The sequence below is a fragment of the Canis aureus genome, chromosome 34 (assembly GCF_053574225.1).
Source record: "Canis aureus isolate CA01 chromosome 34, VMU_Caureus_v.1.0, whole genome shotgun sequence".
NCBI lineage: Eukaryota > Metazoa > Chordata > Mammalia > Carnivora > Canidae > Canis > Canis aureus.
Window position 1 is genome coordinate 26,499,432 of NC_135644.1, and position 21,046 is coordinate 26,520,477.

Genomic DNA, 21,046 nt, shown 5'->3' on the forward strand with positions numbered 1-21,046 from the left:
CTCCCCCCATGTCTATCATAAATAAATAAAAATAAATCTTAAAAAAAAAAACTCAGAGGCCAAAGTTAGGTGGAAATTTGGAAGGGGGCCCTCTGTGTCTGCTTGTCCCCACACTGTGGGTATCCTTATTAACAGCAGCTCCTTCTCAACACATCCCTCTGTGGGTGAGGATTTTCAAGCCTTCAACTCAGCCCTCCTGCCTCCCCCTCCCCAGCAGAGGTCCAGTCCTGTTTCTTGCTGCTTCCAGAACACAGCCCCTCCACCTCTGTCCTTATAACTCCACAAGCAAGTGTAAACCAAGCTCCCTGCCTCTGCTTCACCGAACCATTTCTTCCTCCTGCACACATACTTTGTAAGTGCCTCACCCTTAAGAAGGCATTCCTTAATGTGTTCTGCAACTGTTTTTTTTTTTTGGATGACTCATCTCTCTAGTCCAACTAATCTAGTTAGAGTCTTAACAACACACAGTGCTCATTTTCACCCACTTGTATCTGTTCCTTAAAATGCCCTCACCTATTTAGAGTTAAGTGTATATATATCTGTATTTTCTCTGGTACGTAGTATGTGTGCTGGGGCACTGCATACAATGCCTCCTGACAGAACTGGTTTTACTATGTGAGGAGTTGAAAACAGAAACTGGCTTGTACTACTGCACTTGCAGAAAAATGTTTAATAAATTAGATGGCTCCTATTCAAAGCAAAAGAACCCCTGAACAATGAACTTCCTTAAAGAAGTTCTTTGTTCAGTAGCTGGCACTAAAAATGTCAAAACGAATCAGATTTCATTTTCTATCTTCCTAGTTAGGTAACTTGTTTCTTTTTAGGTGAGAGTTTTGACTTCCTTAAAGGAAGAATTTAGGAAGAATAACCACAACTCAAGAATGCTACATTCCACTAGCAGGAGATAACTCATCCCGTGTCACGATGTGTTCACTCTGGTATTTCTTAATTCTGATCCCTGCAATAATCTAGAAAGCTGTTATCAAAGTCCTGATGTCTCCATATACTAAAACATTACCTGTTCAGATTAAATGGGCAGGAAAATGAAATAATTAGATTATTCCATATTATAAAAACATGTTTCTTATTGCCACTATTAAAAATAAAGGTATCTGTGCCCTAATTTAATGAGCAGACCAAAGCAGCATTTAGTGATACTAAAACAATGTGACAGGATGCCTCAAAGAGGAACTATATCTACATCTCTTAAAATTTTACTTTTTTTTTTGCTTAATATTTCATTTTTTCAGAATGTAAAGGTAACTTTAGTTTATCAAACTGATCACAAATTCAGAATCTAAATTAATGTGACATAACCAAGTCTCAAAACATAAGCATTTTGAATTTAAAATACTGTGTCCTAGATGCATTTTAATGTCATTTTAATTTGGGGGGTAGGGGTAGCAGGAAGACTTGCTTTTATTAATCTGAAGATCATAAATAGTGATTTGAAGTTCATTGACAGGTTGACAGGGATATGCTCATATTTCTTTTAGATACTGCAGAGAACCTACCTAATGCCCTCTGAAAAGTAGAACATTCACCAATAAAGTATGGCATTACCGAGTATAAATAAATAATGATTGATAAATATTTAGAACCTTGGCAGTGCAAAGAAGACCACATGTTAGATGACTTTCCACAGCCACCCCAGAATCTCTCTACAATTAAGGTAATAGTGTGAATATAAAATTTTGATGTCCAATCAGCCTAGCAGGAGTATAATGGCTGTGTCAAAAATACCATCTGTCTAAATGGAAGCACATACCCTCACAACCTGTAAGAATTACAGCAACATATATAAGTTTGAACATCAGAGGTATTATGATAAATTAGACATTTAATTTAACGTTTGATGAAGATGGAGCAAGCTGTCACTTTGATGGAGTAGAAAAAGACACTGAAAAGGCAATCTGCTTATCTTATAGCCTAACAATTCTCTCTTCTTTCTAAGTCACTACTACTACTCTGAAAGTAGCAGATCTCTCACTATCAATTTCCTACCTATATATCAATTGTAAACTATTAAAACACATGCAAGAACTGTCAGTGGGAGTTGGAAGTGCCTAGGACTTGAAGTGGTTTCTAATCTTCTCTCACTGGCATCTTCATTTCTGTTTTCCGTGTTTTCAATGGAATGTCTAAGGGACAGAGTACTCTTTGGGTGGGGAAATGCACATGTCTATGAAAGGAGAAAGGCAGCAGGCACCTTGTAGTAGAGCCACAATGAGCAGAGGTGAAGAAAGTCCACTACTGGGGATGGATCCAGGAATTTTTAAATCATGGACAAAAGATCACCACGGAGAGCACTGTGTTCACATTACCCTGCATTCAACTGGCAATAAAGATTGAGAGAGCTTTTTCAAGTAGTAGCCTAAGAAATTCCGTGACCCTAAGCATCACTTTCTTATCGATTGCTTAATACATTTCCTCTGCTCTTTTGGTATCTGTGAAAAAAACAAAAGAAGTTTGAGCAAGACATCAACATTAACTTTAATAATCTGATGGTCACAAAAGAACTGAAAAACAAGGACGCCTGAGTGGCTCAGCAGTTGAGCATCTGCCTTTGACACAGGGCGTGATCCTGCAGTCCCGGGATCCGGGATCCAGTTCCACATTAGGCTCCCTGCAGGGAGCTTGCTTCTTCCTCTGCCTGTGTCTCTGCCTCTCTCCATGTCGTTCATGAATAAATAAAATCTTGAAAAAACAAACAAACTGAAAATCAGTGTTTACTGTCAAGAAGCCCAAAGTCTGTCCTATCAAGGCCTGCAATTTACCTTTTGAAGAAAGTGGAGTTTTTCAAATGGAGTAAGACAGGCAAGAGATAGAGCTGGGAAAGCATCAGATGAAACACAACTGAGAGTCGGCTGGGACAGTCTCACATTGCCATAACTGAGTCCCAGTCTCACAGACCTCTGTAGAGCTTCACCACTGTGATATCTAAACCAGCTGGCTTTCAATTTACTGTTGACTAACAGCTGCCAGGAACAGCTACTGAAATTACATCACAACAAAGCCACTACGTTAACAACATGAAGTCATCTTTGTACCTTCACAGTTGTCAGTCACATGGAAAGAAACACTGAGAAATACACAGGTCTCTCTCTAGACTTGAATTCATTATTCCGATTCAGTATGTCATACCAATCATTTATGGATCAACATATGTGCACCACTGCAAAATATATGTCATGAGAAACGTACAAAATATGAAAACGTCCAAGTGACTGGCATGTCATCTCGGCTTTCAAAGCAAAACCAAGTACAAAACAGCCTATGGCTGGATGGAATAGGCTTTAGGTTGACCAGGGGAATCACTGACCATTTCTCACCTCTGACTTTCTGTAATTCTGTACTGTCAACCAAGAGAGACAAAGTAGCAACAGCAACTCCCAAGACCAGGTCTTCAAAAGTGAGTGCAACCATGAAGAAAACCATTAACTAAATATGGTTCTTTTGGAAACCACTTAGCCATTCTTTTAATAACCGCTTTTGATTTATCTTCCCTAGCCAAAATATTTTTACCAGCGTTGGCTGGCCCATCCATCCTAAGAGTATACAAGGCGAAATTATATCTACAGGAATTTCTTGGCAACAGTTCATAAAAGCATTTTAGTCAGACAGAACAGGGGAAAGTTCCACTCTAATGTTTCTTTCCTATTCTCTTCAGATAATTATAATATTCTAATTTATAAAATTTTACTAATAGTGAAAAAATAGACATAAGTATAAATTTTGAAGAGATAATTATGTCGAATCGATCAGATTTCAAAAATCACAAAATAGTATTAAACAGAGTAGCAACAAACTCTAAGGAAGCCATTTAACCAAATACAAGATTAGTCAAGAAGCACTTTGGTCAGAAATGCTGGAGATCACCAACAGACACCAAACACTGGGGCTAACTTCTGTGGTAGCAACTTATACTTGAGGACTAATAAAAACAGCCTCACACAACTCTAGAGACAGGAAGGACCTTGAAGATCATCAACAAGATAAGTTTTCCAAATTTCTTATTTTCTTAACCCCTTTCTCTAAATAAACTCCAAAAGTAATACCAATACATAAAACAATAAAAGCAGGAGCTACTCTTCCTGGACCTTCTTTATCTCCTCTGCCACAACTGGTCAGGCTGCTCCTCTGAAGAAACCATCATCGAGAATGGCACTTTAGAGAGGTGACGGGAGGCTCTGAGCCAGGAGACAACCTACCCAAGGTCTAGCTAATAATGCATCTGCTGGTTCACAAGGCAGAGTTCTTTCAATTGCAGGATGCAACCAAAGCAATGCAGTCCTAAAAGGAACACGAGTGAGCTACCATCTGACTCAAAAGTACTTTCTTAATGCTATGCAACCTTTTTAAATTTCAAAATCTGCAGTATAGCTATGAGAGAAAAAGTTGGGATTTATTGTTTTCCAAATGTTTTAATGCTTCAGAATGAGGACTGCTTGCACTAGCAGTTGAAGGATGAGCCTCCTGTAACCACTAAAAACAATTCTGTAGCCATGAGTTCAGTTTCAATTTTCATGTTTCTTGGCCATCAACAGGTGTGTCCTTCCAGACCCTCAAATTCATCATGTCCACAGCTGAATTCATTGTTTTCCTAAATCTGTATGGTTTATGGAATACCTTTCTTCCCAGTATCTAAAGCCATTCAAAATAGTTACCCAATTCATTCTTATAATATCCTTATGAACTAAGGAGGAGCAGTACAGAAATACTTTATGAGGGGGTACTTGGGTGGCTCAGTTAGTTAAGGGTCCGACTCTTGATTTCAGTTCAGGTCATGATCTCCAGGTTGTGAGATGGAGCCCCACATCAGGCTCCATGGTCAGCACTGAGCCTGCTTGAGAATCTCTGCTTCTCCTCTACCTCCCAGTCCCCAGCCCCCTCAGATGTGTGTGCATGTGCACATGCTCTCTCTTTCTCTAATAAGTAAATCTTTTTTTTTAAAGCAAATGTTTTATGAGGTAGAGTCCATGATGTTATGGCATCAGAGCCAGGACAGGAATGGAGCTTTCTCTTAATTTCAACTTGAAGACACTATTAAGCTCTTCTGTCCATTTTCTCATGGAAAGAATCATGTTTGTGAACACTGGTATGAGCAGGAGTTTAGCAGTCTACAGTGACTCTTCGTATGTTATAATCAATAGCACAGCCATCAAAAAAGCTAAAAACATCATTGAAATTGTTAGAAAATATAACATTAGATATTCAATATATTTAATATTTTGGGAATTATAATAAATTTGGTCAGAATAAAGAACTGGAAATTCCTGTGTACTTGTAAGAAAGACAAAAATAGCATCTAACTTGCTGTCACTTATATTCCAGGTTAGCTAATAAAGTTTTTTTAAAAAAATGTATTTAGGGGATCCCTGGGTGGCGCAGCGGTTTGGCGCCTGCCTTTGGCTCAGGGCGCGATCCTGGAGACCCGGGATCGAATCCCACGTCGGGCTCCCGGTGCATGGAGCCTGCTTCTCTCTCTGCCTGTGTCTCTGCCTCTCTCTCTCTCTGAGTGTGACTATCGTAAATAAATAAATTAATTAATTAATTAAAAAAAATGTATTTAGAAGAATAAACCTGATTAATGAACCTAAATCATCCCCAAAGGAACTTTAACACTACCTGTTTTAGTAAGTTTTACTAACATTTAAGAGAAAAGTGAGGGCTTAGTTTTATGTTTTAACTTGTCTCCCACTCTTACTAGAAGAGCTAAATTAACAGTGAGATAATCATCTCTTAGGAATATAAGCATAAGAAGCAAAGATGGCAAAAATGGTAAAGTCAATGCACCAGATAAGTCTCAGATATTCAAAGCTGGATCAGCCAAGTTTTCAAGGAGTAACTCTTGTTATGGTGGAAGAAAACGGGCTGCATGTACATTCATTGCCCATTCCAATATTTACTGAGCATCTACTGTGTATGAGGCACTGGGCCATGTGCTTTATAAAAACCTATTTATATTGACTTTCTAACACTGATGCAAAGTTAACAGCTTAAAAGTCACTGCAATGCTGTAAATCGCCACTTCTCAAATTAAAGAAAACTAGCAAATGTACATTTGGTAATTTACCAAGTAATAGCAGTCATACTGTCAGCACTACATATATTTAAATCCAAATATGTGGAATGCAGTATCTTAGGAACAGCAAGAAAAGGAATATGGCTAAAAAGCATCTTAGGGACACACAGGTGGTCAGCTAAGTGACTGACTTTTGATTTCAGCTCAGGTCATGATCTCAGGGTCATGAGATGGAGCCCTGTGTCAGGCTCCAAGTCTTAAATATAATTATAAACCATGAGATCTCTGGTGAAACTTTCTTACATTTTCTGTGTTTCAGACTCATTATATTTGAAAATCATAAAGATCACTCTTTACTAGAATTCCTAACCAGTGGTTCTGAGTAAACAGTCCAGCAGGTTCAGCAAAGACCTAGACCTACTGGATCAGAGTTCCTGGGAGGAGATCACAGTCACTGTTTTTGACAATTGCTCCAGGTGTTTCAGACACACACATGAAAGGTTGAGAATCACTGTGCCAAAATAACAAATCAGAAGTAACATAATAAAACAGTGTTTTCATAACTCTATAAAGATAAAAAATACAGTTTGGGTTTATATTTATAGAAAATTTTACAATAAAATGTTAAAGAACACAATTTCTTAACTATAGAATCAATGTTGAACTTTTAGATAAGTCAATAACTCAGAAATTATTTATTGGGCTTGAAATTAAAAAATTGTTCCAAGTAAAGTATAAACTTTGCCCAGCTGTTAAATTTTTTTTTTTTTTTTTTAAGAGAGAACATGTGAGTGGGAGGGAATAGGCAGGGGGAAAGGGACAGAGAATCTTTTTTTAATTATTTTTTTACTGGAGTTCAATTTGCCAACATATAGCATATCACCCAGTGCTCATCCCGTCAAGTGCCCCCTCAGTGCCCATCACCCAGTCACCCCATTCCACCCCCCTCCACCTCCCTTTCCACCACCCCTTGTCATTTCCCAGAGTTGGGAGTCTCTCATGTTCTGTCATCCTCACTGATATTCTCACTCATTTTCTCTTCTTTCCCCTTTATTCCCTTTCATTATTTTTTATATTCCCCAAATGAATGAGACCATATAATGTTGGGACAGAGAATCTTAAGCAGGCTTCATGCCCGTTATAGGGCACTTGATCTCACGACTCTGAGATGGTGACCTGAGCAGAAATCAAGGACACTTAACTGACTGAGCCACCCAGATGCCCCAAGCTGCTAAAATATTCAATTAAAAATTAGATATTTAAAATGCTTGGAGTGTTCAAATTTTTAACATAAAATTTCAATAATGTAAGATCTTAAAAGCACAATTTAAAAAACTTACGAGTGCATCCCCAGTAAGAAAATATAAGATAAAATGTTTGTATATATATATGAAAATAGAATTTCATTTTACAAAAACATTCTTCATGAAGTTACTTATGGGATTCATTTTTAGTAGTGAATTCTCTTAGTCAAACCATTGCATTGCATTTATTTATATGTTATCACAGTACTTTTGAATCACGGGAGGAGGAAATTAGAGGTAAAAGGAGAATCAATGGCATCTGAAGCTAAAGTGTTAGATTAGAGTTGGCTACCAATTAAATTAAATATGAAACAAATTAAAGCATCACTGAAATTCCTCTCAACATATCTTCTACACGAGACGACATGCATCTATGAAACATCAGAAGCATACAAGTACAGTTAACAATTTGGATATTGCTTATTTCATCTGACAAATGTCGCTTCCAGGAGTTTTTCCAATTCCTTCATATGTGTTATGGCTCAAAGTTTTAATTAGGCTAAAGAATTCCTATGAGGGGAGGTTCTAACTGGATTTATGCAAAACAGATGTGGATAGCAAAGCTAAGAGAGGTAGAAGATGGCCCTAAAATCTTTAACACTTCTTACCAAGAATTCCCACAGCATTCTTAAATATATAAATAGAAGACCACGGAGCAGAAAGTCTCAAGGATTTGTGCCAAAAGTTTATTTTAAAACAGGGAGAGCTTACTATTCTTGCTTTTATGAATGTCTACTTTTATTCTTACAAAAACTATTTCTAACACACTGTAGACACTATATCACACATAAACATTCTGTATCACCATCAGCACCTATCAGCAGGTGACTTAACACAACTTTGTGAACCAATGTCTCCAACTGCACCAAGTGAATCTCAAGGGTAGTGTTGCATTGGAAATGCTTTTTGTTTGCCATGAGACTACCTGGGCTGAGGGAGCAGAAGTCTGGTGGTGGGAGGTCAGCTACAGGCAACTGTAGAGATTCACCTCAAAGGTGAATAGGAAAGGAGGTGCTAAAGGGGAGGGGTGAAGAGAAGACACTTCAGCTACAGACCAGATGGGACTTGGGGATAAGTAAGACGGCAGGCAAAGTGCAGGACTAGGAACTAAAGGTGAGGCATTTTGTAACAGAATTTTAAAGTTCAAAGGGGCTTGAGAGATGATTGAAACTTAAGGTTTCCAGCCCAGGGCACTAGCTTGGGCTCTAGCTTCTCTGAAAGCTTTCTGGGGAGCTCCCACACTAGGAATAGGAAGATATCAATCTCAGAAGAAATAGAACCAGAGTTCAGATGGACCCTAAGCTACAAGGCAGGAATCTGGATTCTAATGGACCTGGAGGTCACTAATAAGGAGTCCAGTACCTTATTTCCAGGAACCAACATCAACATATCTGGTAGTTCTAAAGATACGAAGGACTGAAAAGTAAGAAGATCAAAGTCACAACCTGTTTTAGGTGAGAAAATCTTACATCTGCATGGTGATATTGTGCATGTGCTAAGAAGACAGTATGAGAATGAATCAAAACCATACATTTTAACAGAGACTTAAATAATAATCATGCACCTTTCACACAACTATAAACTTGGCTGTGCCCTCACTCGGGTATTTAAATCTGCCTCTTTAACAAAACAGTATCAGATGACAAGACATAGTGGCAAAGTCCTGGAGCATAGCCAGTTCACCAGCATTGAAGCCATGCTCACTCCAATTTAGCTCATTTGTCTGGACATGTGCAGTGGATGGGTATCAGCAGGGTATGCAAGCAGCTGCTACATGAGAACCTCAAGCAGGGAGGCTGTGCAGGGCAGGGAGGGAGAAATCTGTGAAGATGCACTAAAGTGCAGCTTTGAGTAATGTGGCATCTGTGGAATGCTGAGAAACAGAAGCACATAAACCAAACTGGCATGTAGCAATTAGAAATAAAGTGGCTCATTTTAAGTGACATCAGTGGATACCTAGAAGGGCAGAGTTGCAAGGCAACAATAAACATTGGGTTTATGGTTGTTTCGCTTTATTAAATGAGACATTATCACTGGTAATGTTAGCCTTTTTAATAACACATCTCTGAAGTCACATAGCCCACTTGAGGCCACAGCCCACCAGGCCCCAGGGTCTGCTGCAGTAGAATAGGGAAGCCCGCCCCAGGGATTACAGTGTTCCCAGATTGCTGCTGAGCCTGGACCCTTCCTTAGGGAGTTTTGAAGATGCTTGTTGTCCTCACCAAGTTCAATCTAAAACCCATCTGTGCCTAGGTCTAGCAGCCATGCTATATTTTGCCAGGTTTCAGACAAAGCAATAGTTCTACAAAATGGCTCCTAGTTAGAGGCAGCCTCCAGCAGCCCAGTAAAAGCAAGGACACTGGGCAAGGTGATTCGGAATCTGTCGTAGCTCTCTGGTATTCATTCTGCCTGGAGCAGAGCTGCTGAGGATGGCTCCTAAAGGCACAGTTGTCACGGTAACTCAGAATATAAATACCTTTACATTAGTCCATGTCTTCTCCCAGATACCTACATCTCTGAATTTCTTTCTAATATTGGAAAGTCTAAAAGATTCTCTCTTATAGGAAATCTTTTCTAATTAACAGAAGAATGGAAGTCATTTCCCATGGTAGTCAATCCTCATGACTTCTTCACCAATACACAAACTCCCATGGTTTATTAGAAATATTTAAAAATACATTTAATATCTTATCAAATTGACTGGTAGAATTTTACTCCAAAGTATAAACAAGTAGATCTCTCCATCCTCCTATTATAAGGCTGTCTCTCCCCACTTATAAATAGAGTATAATAAATGTTACCACAAAGTCCTCATAAAATTGCTTAAAACAAAGGAATGTCAATCAAATTCTCTTATAAATGGTCAAGGATAAGTTTTCTTAACATTACTTCCTACACAACTTTATAAATATTACCAAATATCAAAGGCAATTTGTAGAGAACAAAACACAGATAAGCAGGAATCTTAAAAATCAAGATCTGTGGATTCACTTACTGATGTGTGTGGCACCATGCTCAGCACCAAGGAGAATACAAGAGTGAATCAGAAGCTAATTCTAACCTCAAAGTAAGTTCAGAAGTAAACAGGGCAGCCCAGGTGGTTCAGCGGTTTAGCACCGCCTTCAGCCCAGGGCGTGATCCTGGAGACCGGGGATCAATTCCCAGGTCAGGCTCCCCGCATGGAGCCGGCTTCTCCCTCTGCCTGTCTCTGCCTCTCTCTCTCTCTCTCTCTCTCTCTGTGTGTGTCTCATGGATAAATAAGTTAAAAAAAAAAAAAAAAAGGAAACAGGATATATGGCTATAAACACATTGTCAAAAAGTACCTGAGGTAATTAAAAGAGGTATAAATAAAGGGGCAATGGTGTATATGCACACATACAGGCAGGAAGAAGGAGGTGCTAGTGATCGGAAACATCTTTGTGGAAGAAATACTTGAGCAGGACTTTGAAGGGTACACAGCCCTTAGACACTGAGTAAAAAATGGGAAGGAGAAACTCAAGGGAGAGTGGAATGCATGGTCAGAAAGAATGGAGGTGGTATACTGCAGGATATGTATAGATCTGAGGATCACTGGGGTTCAGCTGAATGACAGAGTCCCTGAAGGGAGACAGTGATAAATCCTGGGAAACACATGGATGGCTGTTGGTCTTACAGGCGAGGCTAAGAAGCCTGACCCTGTGTGATACGCAGCAGGACTCCAACAAAATATTCAAGCAGGAGAATGATATCACTTTCATATCTCAGGAAGATCACTTTAGCTACTATGTTAGGCTGGCTGGGAAGAAGAGAGGGCAGGAGGCCTTATTGGGAGCATATCCTAACAATTCAGGTAGGAAGAAAAATACAAGTGGGAATTGGACAGACTACAGGTTTGAGAAATCTTACACAAGTCAATCAAACAAAGATAGCTGACTGGACATGGGGGCAGCAGAAAAAGACAATTCAAGCATGAACTACGGTTTTGTCTGGTACCATGATGAAACTAGAGAACACGAGAGGCAGAGCCAATAAGGACTCTCAGTTTGGACACACCAGGTTTGTAGACCTGATGGGTCACTCTGAGGGAGGCCAGAAGAAAACCAGAAAGGACCTAATCGAGATCCACAGCTTCATCAGCTGCTACAAATTGCTTTTGCTCAGCCAGATTCAAGGCCCAAAGTGGCCAACTCTACAAGAGTAGTTCCACAACCCAGGGGGGCCCTAGGTCAACAACACAGGAAAGCTGGTTCAATTGCATACACGCTATCACGGTCTCCATGATTGAAGTAAGCCAGAGATTGCTTAGGAGACACATGTGTGGGGAGAAAATGGAGGCCAATACCACTTGCAGGCTTATGCTGCTAAGTTAAATAAGGACTGTTGTTTCTGTTGCTTGGGGAAGGAAAATATCTATGAACAGGGAAGCCTTTTGTGCCTTTTTCTTTATGAACTCACGTTTTAATAAGAAAGGGTTATCTTGGGATCCCTGGGTGGCTCATTGGTTTAGCGCCTGCCTTCGGACCAGGGCATGATCCTGGAGTCCTGGGATCGAGGCTCACATCAGGCTCCCTGAATGGAGCCTGCTTCTCCCTCTGCCTGTGTCTCTGCCTCTCTCTCTCTCTCTCTCTCTCTCTGTGTCTCTTGTGAATAAATAAATGAAATATTTAAAAAGAGAAAGGGTTATCTTTATTTTTCTACTATACACGTTTATCAAAAACAAAAACATTATTTGTAAGGCAAAAATAAAAATTTCTGCATGCTTAGTAACAAACCTTGACTGGTATAATCAACTAGCTTGTCATCATTGGCAGTTTATCAGGATGATTGCTTTCTCTAAAGAAGCAACTGAGTTTACCAGGGCCTTCAAGTTTGCCACTGCGCTATGGGTGTGTGCACCGCACTGCGGTTAGAATGTTCCAGCTTCTTGCAGTAGAAAGAGAAATGATAGAAGTGCTAAAAATAGAATAATCAGGAAACAAACATGCAAAAGTAGTCTGCCCTGATTATTCATGAATGTAAAACATACTAAATTACCTTATATACTAACCCTACAAGTGCCAACAACTTACTATGGAAGATGACTTTCACAACTACTTTCTCTAGCATTAGTTTAATAATTTGTACTAACATTTCTGTAAGATTAGCATCTGACTCCTGATATATACTAGATGCATAATAATAGAATCATAAATTGCAAATTCAAGTCTGGAGAGGTGAGACTTTGATCAATTCATGCATTCTGTACTTTAAACTCTGAATCTCTATACTTTTTATGTTCAGATATCCTTCATTTTATTCAAGAAAACTAGACAAATATATGGGCAAGGGCATTTTTTAACTTGGTTCATGCATTACCAAATTTTTTTCCAGAAATAATTAACCTCATTTGTAACTAAATAGTTGAAGAACAAGTATTAAGACAATGGCATGATTTAGAACACAATGCCATGAAGTCAGGCCACTGAGCTTTCAAGCTGTAGTAGGGGTCAATGATGCTCTGCTCTGTCACCACACAAATATAAATTTTCCTTTAGGCTAGTGGACAAATGACCAACTATCCTTTAGAATTATCAGAACGCTGACCTCTGCTATTCTAACTTAAATGAAGATATGTGTTAAATAAATATTACCTAGCCAGGGGCACTTGGGTGGCACAGTCAATTAAGAGTCAGACTGTTGGTTTCAGCTTAGGTGATGATCTAAGGGTTGTGAGATTGAGCCCTGCATCAGGCTCTGAGGTCTGTGGGGAGTCTGCCTAAGTTTCTCTCTCCCTCTTCCTCTGCCTCTCTCTCTTTCAAATAAATACATCTTTAAAAAAAAAAAATCTGGTCAAAATTCAGTGGTGTTATGATTTCTCTAGAGCTAGAGATACAACTGGGTCACAAGGAATGAATTTCTCCCAAGAACAAGCTCAGAAACTGAGCAAGGTGGGTCAACAGCATGTTTCACGACAGAAGGTGGGGACCGGACAGGGCAGGTTGCTCAGCAGGAGGCTGCTGGGCCTGCTGTGCATTAAGGTCGGGGGTGGCGGGCTGGACCGATGCCTGTTTGGGTTGGCAGTTAGGCATCCTCAGGCAACGTACACATCTACAGTGCTGATGTAAAAGGGGCTCATTTTCTAATTTTTAAAAAAGGCCAATAGATCATTTGGTCATATGCATTTAAAATGAAGTTTCCAAAGGCTTCTCTCTTAACCACTACTATAAACTGCTCAAACATGTAGGAAATCTAAAGTGATTGTTACTTTGTACCCCTGAAGGCACCCTTTCATGTAAGGTAATTTTACAGTTCTTATTGTACATGCTTACATACTTTTGGATTCCAGAGCACTGAGCTGATGCACTAGCCCCATGGGCTCAATCCATGGGCAGGCAGCTCTGCTCTTTTCTGTAGCCACAGGCTATGATGTTACCATCACCAGCTGTGCTGTGGAAAGTCAAGTGGTCAGGAGAGGCAGAGCAACTGGATCTCCCCAACTTTCCTACCTCTAATGAAAAATCCATTTAAAGCCCTTCTACTGCTGGCACAGGGGCAACAGCATTATCTGAACAAAAGGAGCAAGAGTATATTTAAGAGCAAAGCAAAGCAGAGTAAGTTCCAGAACAGCCTAAGACTGCCCTATCAACCTATTTCCACGGCTTATCCGTGCAGTATCCCCAGATATTAAAGAAGTATCCTGGAGGAGATGGCTATATGGCCAATATCAACATAATAAACCAGATTCCCAATGATTTTTACCACTAAATTAATGCTGAAAAGAAAAATGCAGCCCAAGAAACAAAATTACTATTCACAACACAATTAACATTTCTGGAACACTAGGTAAAAACTAGTAACATATACAGAATCTATCACGAGAATGTAGTGAAGACTGTAAAAATGTTTTTTTATATCTGAGGAGGTTTTTTGTCCATCTCAAATCACCTACACCTTCTAATTTTATATTCACATTCATTTAAAAATGTGTGAAAAGCTGCACAATTTAGAATCTTCTCCCTCTCCCCTTTTTGCCCATCCTCACATTGCCTCAAGGCAGTCATTCATTCTTTTTTTTTTTAAATTAGGTGAGAGCTAAGACTTTTTTTTCCTCCTTCCCCATAATCCTTTTCTGCCACACTCCACATCTAAGTTTATACAAATTCAAATGTAAAACATCAGATGAACTTTTGAGTACTATAACCCAAAACTTTTGTTTATTTGTTTTTTGGGCTTTTGACTACACACCAAATAGGCAATATTTATTGGCATTTTAAACACTGACATAGCACTTGAAATAAGGTGTCTGGTCTCCATCTCTGAAAAGTTAATGTTAAAATAGCAACATCAGCAACAATCTATTGAACACTTCCCATAAGTCAAATCATAATGAGCACTTTACATACAATTCATTTAATCTTCAAGACAAAACCGAGGCACAAGTTAACCCTGGTTCATAACTGTTGAAAATACAGAAGCGAGAAGTTAAATAACTTGCCCTAAGGTCACACACCTAGCAAATGAAACAGTCTGGATTCAAGCCCAGGTCTACCTGTCTCCTAAGCTCTTTCCATAAGTTTCCAGTAAAACTCAGAGACCATTTTTAAAACCACAATGTAAAGAATTGGATTTTTTTTTTTTAAGAGAAGGTAGCTTTTCCTCACCCAGCACTTATTTTCTCCATGTGCCTTATATCTAGCATTGGGCAAGCAAAAGCAAAGAAACTAAAGAGGAGTTGAAAAAGTAGACAAGAGGGAAGACAACTAGGAACTTTAAACTAGGCAAAGAGCCAGGGAAAAAGGAAGGGCATTCAAAAATGCATAAATGCAAAGATAGCCCAACACAGAATAGCAAAAGTTAGCCAGTCCTGTAGTCAGTTAAAAAATATGTTCAAACTGATATCCACTTACCATAATGAAAGGTTAAAAATACAAACATCTCTCTCAAAAAAAATGTGTCTATCTTTAATGGCTATACAGAAGTCTATTATATGATGTATTAACTTAATATTTAGATTTATAGTTTTTAATACTCTAAACAACTCAGCAGAAAACAATCTTTGTCCTTTTGAGTGATTATTGCCTTTCAGCACATTAGAAGTCATGGACCAAATGTACTTTTTTAAGGCTACTGATGCTTAGTACCAATTTCCTTTCCAGAACACTTGCAGCAACGTGAGCTCAACTCAGTGAGCCTCATCTGTACAAGGTTCTATTCATTATTGCCAGTCTTTGTGAGTTTGAAAAAAATGATACCATTTGGTTTAATAGTTACAACTAAAACGGCAGAACTTAAAACAAAATAACGGCTATTTATTTCATCTCATTCAGTTAAAAAACAAAAACAAAAACACAAAAACCCCTAAAGGTAGGAATTATTTTGACATCACTGATAAGGAAACAGGTTCAAAGCAGTTTAAATATTTGTTTAAATTTAATGGACAAGCAAATAGCAAAACTAAAACTTCTACTTGCTTTAAAAAATCATAACTGTTTACTTACAAATTATAAGAAATATTAAATGCATTATATCTATAATGAGAATATTTAGTACCTCAAAAAAGTCTTTGCGGTTTTGTTTAGAAAATTTATTTAAAAATATAAATTAAAAAATGAAGTAACGAAAGTAATCTGCTATGATGTTTTAAAGTGTTTTTACTATCTGTGATTGCCTAGTTTAAATATTTTATTCTATAAGAAACCATCCTTAATGTTATTAATCATCACTTCAGACTTATCAGATTCATAATTTCATCTGATTTCAAATAACTAAGATATATATATATTTTAAAAGATTTGTGTATCTTAAGGAGAGAGAGTGAGTCTGAGTGAGCTGAAGGGCAGGGGGAAGAGGGGAAGGGAGAGAGGGACAGAGGGGGGAAAGTGAGAGAAAGAGAGAATAAATCCTCAAGCAGATTCCTCACTGAGCACAGAGCTCTATGCAGGGCTCAATCTCAGGACCCTGAGATCATGACATGAACTGAAATTCAGAGATGGCTGCTTAACCAACTAAGCCACCAAGCACTCTGTAAGGTATTTTTTAAGTCACTTATTTAAAGTATTGCAAGGAACTTTCTAGTTCACAGAGTATTTTTGGCACAGTTGATATTTCAAGTGAACTTTAGGTAAGATTGTATAAAGGTTACAGTTTTTGCTACTAAGATATCTTTTTTGTTTTAAACAGAACTCATTTCCTCCTCTACAATTTGAAAAAACAATTTTAGTGCTGAGATGAAATGATTTTCAGGATGCACATAATGGAAATATATAACCTCTTGTCCTAGAGTGCTGAAAACAGAGCAAATGCCTAAAGTAGTATAATAGACGAGTATCTTGAGTTGAAGTATAATGAGAAATATGCTGAGTGCAAACAGCTTTTCCCTCTTCATCAGGGAATCGTTTAAAGTTCCTAAATTTTAAAAAGAAAATGATCCAATTTTTATAATGGCAAGAGTGTGCCTACTTCCTGAAGTCTGAAAATGTCAGACTTATTTTAAATAAATCTTGCACCCCTGAATTCCATTCTCTTCTTCCCAAAAGACCAAAAAAATGTTGGCAGCGCAATCAATAATCACATGGAAGAATGAAATAAGATTGAGAGAAGGGATCTCAAGGGGCAAGGAAAGGGGAAAAGGAAGGAGGAAATCAATGGTCAGACCTCGAATGAAACATCAGGAAGTGTGCTGACCAATGAGCCGGCACATACAAATCATAAGACCAGGGTCAACCATTGCTCACTGTCAGCATTAAGTGCTTGACATCTATAGGGACTAGAGACCTTCTGAGACCTTCACAAGTCTCCAGATTTGCTAACCTCATTATATAGTTGAATTTATCCCTTGACATGCAGGAGTGTCAGAGATCCCTTCACGCCCTTGATGAGGGTTACTCAGGTGCAATGACATTCAATTGTGAAGCAAGCCTAGAGGGCAACCAACCCAGTCTGGAGCAGGAAGATAGGGTTGGCCCAAAGACTGTGGGTCAAAAGAAAACAGTGAAACTCACATATCTGCTAGACTGACTGCCATATGGAAAATGGTACTAAGAGACTAAAGAAGGGTGTGGAAAGATTCAGCCATAAATCAAAACCAAAGTAAGGAAACGGGGCAGCCCCGGTGGTGCAGCGGTTTAGCGCCGCCTGCAGCCCAGGGCATGATCCTGGAGACCCTGGATCGAGTCCCACGTCAGGCTCTCTGCATGGAGCCTGCTTCTCCCTCTGCCTGTGCCTCTGCCTCTCTCTCTCTCTCTCTCTCTGTCTCTATGAATAAATAAATAAAATCTTAAAAAAAAAAGATTAAAAAAAAAAAAAGTAAGGAAATGGAAAATGAGGAAAGCATTTCCACTGGAGGATAAATACTTCTCCAGAAAGAAAAAGACTGGGGATTCCTGGGTGGCTCAGCGGTTTGGTGCTTGCCCTCAGCCAAGGGCCTGATCCTGGAGACCCAGGATCGAGTCCCATGTCGGGCTCCCTGAATGGAGCCTGCTTCCCCTCTGCCTGTATCTCTGCCTCTCTCTCTTGCTCTGTGTCTCTCATGAATAAATGAATAAAATAAAAAAAAAGAAAAAGAAAAAGACTATTGGGCTCACTGATGGATGACATTTACACAGTGTAAATAATGTAAACAATGAATAGTGATTTTATTTTAAATACTTGTAATTTATCAGTATTAGAAAAATGGAAAGAGGGTAAAGAGGTATAAGGTATAAATTTTCACTTACATTTAAAAAAAGTAAGTAGATAACGTCTTATATTATTCAAGAAATGGTATAACCACGTTATTTAGAAATGAAGAGATAAATATCAGGAAAAGTAGCTAAAATAATTGAAAGCATATGCCTCTGGGGAAAAGAACAAGGCAAGAGGATTACTCTAATTTATTATATGCCTTTCAATATTATTGAACTATATACATAACTGATAAAAGAATTTTTAAAAGTTCAAACAGAAACCAACATTAAAAACAAAGAGTTTAGTAAATATATGTTATTAGGTAGGGAGAAAATAAAGATCATTTATAAAGACTGCATATGCAGCATGCATGATCCTATTTTTCATAAAGAATCAAAACCAAAAGGTTATTTTTAAACAGTAAGATTTCTGATAGTCTTTTAAAATGTTTCCATATTTTTTACTGCAAACATATAGAAATTTTTTTTAAGAAGGAAGAAAGGTAACTTAAGCAAATGGGAGGCAAATAGCAGAAAATGGAACTAAGAAATAGGAGTTGGAGGGGCACTTGGGTGGCTCACTCGGTTAAGCGGCAGAATCTTGATTTAGGCTCAGATCATGATCTCGATTTGGGGCTCCTGGGATGGAGCCCGAGGTCAGGTTCCTTGCTCAGCAGAGAGTCTGCTTAAGATTTGCCCTTCCTCTCCCTCCCTCTGCCCCTACCGTGCCCCCTACTAGCCAAACCCCTACCCTGTACTCTTTCAAATGAATAAAATCTTAAAAAAGAAAAAGAAATAGGAGTCGAAAAGATAAAAGGAGACACAGAAAAACAAAGTATCCTAAGAGGTAAGGGAGGAAGACAAGACATGTCCCCAGGGAGCGGGAAGTCACTAGTACCGAATGCTGCCCTGCCGGGCAAGATGAAGCAGAATAAACTTCAGTGAGGAGAAGAGAATCTTCCCAAGCTGAGCAGAGAGAGGAGCCGGAGCAAGAGGGGGCAGCATTGGGCCCCGGGCCGTGGAAGGTACCGGAGTGCAGGCCCGCTCGCAGGAGGTGGAGGCACGAGGGCAGGCGGCAGGCTGCTGAAATCCGGGGAGACTTGTTGAAGAGAAGGCGGTGGAAAGGAAGTTACTGAGGATAAGAGAAAAGATATCGCAGTATAAAACAAACAAACAAACCAAAAAACCAAAAAAAAAAAAAAAAAACTTTGAGTAAATTATTATTATTATATTATTATTATTTTGGCTTTTAATTTTTATACACCTTAGTTCCTACTCAGTGCCCGATTACATTCTGCCATTTGGCCCAATAAAAACAAAGAACCCAAAAGGGCTCTGGCCATCCATCATGGATGCTGACAACTCTGAATTCTAATGTTAAAAGGGAAGAACTTCACACTATCACTAATGTATAAGCCAAAAGTTACCATTATTCACAAGGATACTCGACCACTTTAAAATAGCTACCCAATGGACGCCTGGGTGGCTCAGCGGCTATGCATCTGCCTGGGCTCAGGTCATGATCCCGGGGTCCCGGGTCGAGTCCCACTCCCTGCTCAGCAGGGAGTCTGCTTCTCTCTCTCCCTTTGCCCCAACCCCCCCCCCCCCCACTCATGCTCTCTTTCTCTCTCAAATAAATAAAATCTTTAAAAAATAAAATAGTTACTCTATAATGCTGTACAAGTTGATTAACAAGGCCGGCATACTTGAGAACATGTTCAAAATTAACAGAATTCTTCATAAATTATAGTTAAATTTTAAACTGAAGGTAGAGTTTTAAATCTCACTTAGCAAATTCTTCTGAAAAAAAGCAGGATGCTGAACAATACGTTTGGTATAAGCCATTTTGATTTTTTAAAGTATTGTAAGAACTGCTGTACATCTAACACTGGCTACTTATTAGAATCACCTAGGGAGCTATTAAAAATACCAACACCTGGGTCCCACCCCCAGCGATTCTGGTTTATTTGGTCTGGAACATGGCCTGGGCATTAGAATTCTTGACATCCCTCCCTGGCCCTCTAGCCTCCAAAGAGAAAAGTTCAAAAGGGTTGGTGTTCAGAATTTTTCATTTAATGCTTTGTACAATTCTATACTGCTTGACTCCTGAAATAATTGGAATGTACTACCTTCTATAGTTTAAATAGAAGTATTTCTGTTAAAAAAAATTAACCAAAGAAATGTCCCTTTCTAAGGTTTTAAATTAAATAGGGAAAATACTTCTGAATTATGTCACAATGCTCACTTTTCTGCTACAGAATGTTTTAGAAAACATCAGATTTTGTGTACTTGTAGTACAAAGGTGAATAAGAGGCAGTGTGGGCACATCTGAATGGGAGAAAAGGTATGAGATAAATGCTGAGGGGCTTCATATGCCCTCTGTGGGTTCTGGCTTTACTATGAAGGCTTTTAATCAGGGCCATGACACGATGTGGACTCCAGAGGAAGGAAAGCTTAATAGTGAAATGTAAAAAAAAAAAAGTATAAAAGAAGAAAATGTTGGAAAACATCTTTGAAGCCCAGGAGTAGGGAAGAACTCAGTACCTACTTGTCATAAGGCAAAAAAAAAAAAAGAATAAAATGAACCACCCCCCATTTTGATAGTGTATTTTAAGTATTTCTTTTCAAAGGATAAAGTATACAGCCAGATGAGAGATTAGCAGAATTTTGCAATACCCTGATAGGGGACTAATATCCGGAATATGACAATATCCCTCAAATCAACATAAGAAGTTAGGAGCCCCAACAAATCTACTAATAAAAAAAAATTATAGAAGAGGATATCCAAAAAGTCAAGTAGATGAATAGATGATGAGGTTCACAAGTAGGGAAATAGGTATTTTATATCTGATAGACTGGCAAAAGTTAGAAAGCTGTACCACATGTTGGTGGGGTGTGGGGATATATAGATGGATACAGCCATCCCAGGGACCATCAGGCGCTGCCAATGCCGATTAAATGTACTTATAGTCTATGACAAAGTGATCTGCATAGTTCCAAAACAAATCATCATGCAGATTCCAGGGGATTTGGATCTCACTTTGTGATGGTGTGGAGGTGGAAGCAAGCTACATCCCTATCAGTGAAGAAGTAGA

The 21,046-nt window shown here is 38.8% G+C and overlaps 1 protein-coding gene and 1 long non-coding RNA gene across 15 annotated transcripts in view; one reads left to right on the forward strand and one right to left on the reverse strand.

The window, feature by feature from the left end:
• PKP4 (plakophilin 4) overlaps positions 1-21,046 on the reverse strand; it is a 233,909-nt gene that overhangs the window by 177,613 nt on the left and 35,250 nt on the right. The window contains exon 2 of one of the 14 annotated variants that reach the window (XM_077883072.1): positions 18,850-19,083. The exons of the other annotated variants lie outside the window; for them this stretch is intronic. The gene's annotated coding sequence lies outside the window, so the exon portion shown is untranslated. The remainder of the gene's footprint in view (positions 1-18,849; positions 19,084-21,046) is intronic. 14 annotated transcript variants of the gene reach the window in all.
• Positions 1-21,046, forward strand: part of LOC144304581 (uncharacterized) — a 52,895-nt gene that overhangs the window by 11,412 nt on the left and 20,437 nt on the right. The gene's annotated exons all lie outside the window — the stretch shown is intronic.